Source organism: Lolium rigidum, chromosome 7 (genome assembly GCF_022539505.1).
Source record: "Lolium rigidum isolate FL_2022 chromosome 7, APGP_CSIRO_Lrig_0.1, whole genome shotgun sequence".
Classification (NCBI taxonomy): Eukaryota; Viridiplantae; Streptophyta; class Magnoliopsida; order Poales; family Poaceae; genus Lolium; species Lolium rigidum.
The window spans coordinates 35,789,864-35,794,070 of NC_061514.1; positions in this window are offsets into that span (position 1 = coordinate 35,789,864).

Consider the following 4,207-nt stretch of genomic DNA (forward strand, 5'->3'; position numbering starts at 1 on the left):
ATTCTTTCAAACTCTTCCTCAATGTCACCATTAAGGAAAGCCGTTTTGACATCTATCTGCCAAATTTCATAATTGAAAAATGCAACAATTGCTAACAATATCCTCACAGACTTTAGCTTCGCTCCAGGTGAGAAAGTCTCATCGTAGTCAACTCCTTGAATTTGTCGGAACCCTTTTGCGACAAGTCGAGATTTATAGACAATAATATTACTATCAACATTTGTTTTTCTTTTAAAGATCTATTTATTCTCGAGAGCCTTGCGGCTATCAGGTAAGTCTACCAAAGTCCATACTTGGTTATCATACATGGATCCCATTTCGGATTTCATGGACTCTTGCCATTTGTTAGAATCTGGTCTCATCAGTGCTTCCTCATACGTCGCGGGATCTTCATCACTGTTTTCCAAAATCATGACATTTAACGTGGGATCGTACCAATCAGGAGTGGCACGAACCCTCGTTGACCTGCGAGGTTCAGTAGTAACTTCGTTCGAAGTTTCATGATCATTATCATTTGCTTCCTCACTAATCGGTGTAGGTGGCACAAGAACATCTTCCGGTGTTGCGCTACTCTGATTTTCATGAGTCCTAGGGGTGCCGGTCGTTGGTCGCCATTGGCACCGATCGCCCTTATCCCGTATTCCTCCCTCCTCTTCCCAACAAACTAAACAACAATTTTTTGTTCACTTCCTCCTCCCACAATTTTCAATCCAATCGAATTGTTCAGTTTCATTTTTATACGTATTCATGTCTTTTATAATCTCGTCAATGCAATAAAAACGGGAAACACTTTAATCCCCCTGGAGATTCGATGCTTGCGCCATCCTGCTCGTGTGTGTGCCACGCGTCCGCTGAGACAACGAGGGAGTGGGGTCCACCATGAGCCTTATACTAGGTGATTCTCCACGCGTTGCTGCGGAAACACATAGAGGCATTTAGCCAATGATATTGTGAAGCGTTTGGTAATCTGATGATAAGATAAATGTTAAACATTTTGTTAAAATATGATCTGAAATGAGATTAGTACATGTAAGATTGATAGCCACCCATCCGTATTATATAATAATTCCTTGCCGTGTCAATTTTTTTTTGAGCCATACCGTATATGAGTATCATAAAGATTAAAGTAAGAAATGACTTTAAGATGGCCAATATAGAAGCTTGCATTTCATTACCCATTAGATCAGAATCCTGCAAATTGCAAATTAAGACAGTTGCACACACATTAGAACGAAGAAAATTGACAAACATGCAAAACTATTTCTAGCAACCAATTCACAAAATCATAAAGTTAAATAAACCACACAAAAAATCTAGTTCGGAAGATGGATAGGAAATCACTATTAGTGACATGATGAATGTGAGCAAATATTTTCAAATTTCTATACACAGAGAGTCAATTTCGCATGAACTTAAGATCAACAAACTTGCCACTGCACATAATAATACTCATGAAGCCAATGCCTATTACGAATGAAAGTTAAATTAACTTCAAGGAACATCACTAAAATTGGAAAGATAAGCAGTTTTGTTATGCAATGAACACATAGAGATATATCCGAATGTGTGCGTAACAGTGATGTTGCATGTTTTACTGACAAAAAGGGAAAAACTTGATTTGAATATCATGACAAATCATGATAGTTATATGTAAATAAAGTTCCATAAATACTGTGATTACTGACCTGCAAGCAAGAGTATTCTCCACCATGAAGTTACTGAAAAAATCTTGTAGAGGGCGTCACACTTCACTTAAACATTCAAGGTCGTAACGCTCATCCATGCCAAACAGAATCACCATCTCGGAAAAAAGACCACCTGAAAATATATTAAACATCGTGTGATAAAATAATCGGATCAAATCCTCAGACATCTTGAAGAAATCATCTCAAACCAGCAAAATCTTTAGAGAAAGGGAAACACACCAAATTGGAGTAGATCAACGATGCTTGGGCCTACGGAACTGAGAGATCGATCAGACCAGAACATTCTGATGAGATATTGGCCACTATCTCACAGCAATAGACCTAGCCATGAAAGCTTCATTTGACTAATTCACACGCTAAGTTCGGCCGGCCGGCCGTCGCTCCATGTATCTGCCAAGAGCGTGCACAGCGAAGACATTATCAATCCCAACCTTCGGCTACCTGAGAATATATTGGAAATTTGACGCGTGACACAAATAACACGAAGAGGAGGATATGAAGCAGATAAATGGTGGAGGTCTGGAGGAGAGAGCTGGGAGGAGTGGAAGGGACTTGATCGACTCGTGATAAAAGCTACATTTGAGAAGAGAACTGCAGCACTTACGAAACTGAGTGGACAACAAAAGAAATGGGTCGTGAATGCTGTGATAGTGGAAGAGACAAAAAATTTATGCCGTCGTTTGGTTTCTTGGAGTGAGCAGCTGCGCACAATAGGCTAATGAGACTACGAGAGTTTGGGCAGGACTGTTAAACGTGATCATGCAGAAAATCTAGTGTGTCTAAATTTGATCAAATGGCTTAAATTATTTTAGGTGACGTGGCTCATTGTAGAAGCAGCTTGCAAACATTAAATGCACATAGTGGGGATCAACTTTATAGATATTATAGATACCTGCTCCTTCTTCTCCACCCTTCCTTTTCCCTTCCTATTTTTCAATCTCGTGCTTTCATCCGCCATTGACTAGCTCCGTTTAGGACACCATCCAAGAACCCACCCTTCCATTCACGTTGCAGTCCTAGCAACGTAATTCTGCCCCATATCTCCTCCCTCTCTCTGTCGTTGGTCTCCCGTCCATCTCTATCTTCGGCGATCCTGCGAGCATGGAGACGCATCAGGGGAAAATCGAGTAGTGCCCCGAGGCAACGGCAACTTCAAGAAGCCAGGGAAGAAGTTCTATTATGCGGGGCAGTGCTACCGCTGGTGGTGACTGTAGCAGATGATGCAAGTGGTGGGGGGCTACCACGAGGGAGAGCCGACCATGCTTTGAGGCCAAGATGTCGATGCTACGAGGGGAAGTCAGTAGTGCTTTTAGGCGGTGCTATGAAGGCATGCAAATAGTGCTACCAATGGTGGCCGCCGGTGCTTCAAAGAGTACACAATTGAGTTGCTTCCATTGGCGGGTAGAGCTGCTATAAAGAGAAGCGGCGGTACTGCAAGGAGCATGCGACGATGCTACGAGCGATAGGAAGTGGTGTTGCCAGCCATGGTCACCGGATCTACTGACAAAGGTGTATGCCAAATGGTAAACCATGACAAGGGTAAGCCCGAGTGGCCCATTTGGTTGGTGCACTACTAGGAAAAGCCTTATTGCCGGCGCACCAGAGCCCGCCGGTGGGAACAGGGCGGTGGTAATGAGTTACCGCCGGCGCACCGCCAGCAGTAACATGAATTATCCCCGGCGAACCAGGCCAGGTGCACCGGCGGTATGATTTTTCAATTTTTTTTTAAAAAAGGCCGATCTAGATTTAGATCTCGATCGAGATCTAGCTCGGGTTCGTCCTCGAAAACCATGAATGTGGGCATGTCGTTGTTGCGTCGAGGTAGGAGTAGGAGGAGGTGTAGGAGGCCAGAGGTGGAGGTGGAGGAGGAGGTGACCGGAGGTGGTGGAGGAGGAGGAGGAGGAGGATGTCACCGGAGGGTGGATGTCACCGGAGTAGGAGGAGGAGGTGGAGGAGGAGGAGGAGGCCCGAGGTGTAGTATGAGGAGGAGGAGGAGGAGGAGTATGTCACCGGAGGGAGGATGTCACCGGAGTAGGAGGAGGAGGATGTCACCGGAGGAGGAGGCCCGAGGTTGAGGAGGAGGAGGCCCGAGGTTGAGGTAGCCGGAGGAGGCCCGGGGTTGAGGTCGCCGGAGGAGGTCGTCGTCATCATCGTCGGAGGAGAAGGAGTAGGAGGAGCCCGTCAGGGAGGAGAAGAGGAGGAGGAGGAGAGTGTAGGATAACGTTGCATAGAAAACAAAAATTTTCCTACCGCGAACACGCAATCCAAGCCAAGATGCAATCTAGAAGACGGTAGCAACGAGGGGGTATCGAGTCTCACCCTTGAAGAGATTCCAAAGCCTACAAGATGAGACTCTTGTTGCTGCGGTAGACGTTCACTTGCCGCTTGCAAAAGCGCGTAGAAGATCTTGATCACGATCGGTTCCGGTGCCACGAACGGGCAGCACCTCCGTACTCGGTCACACGTTCGGTTGTTGATGAAGACGACGTCCACCTCCCTTT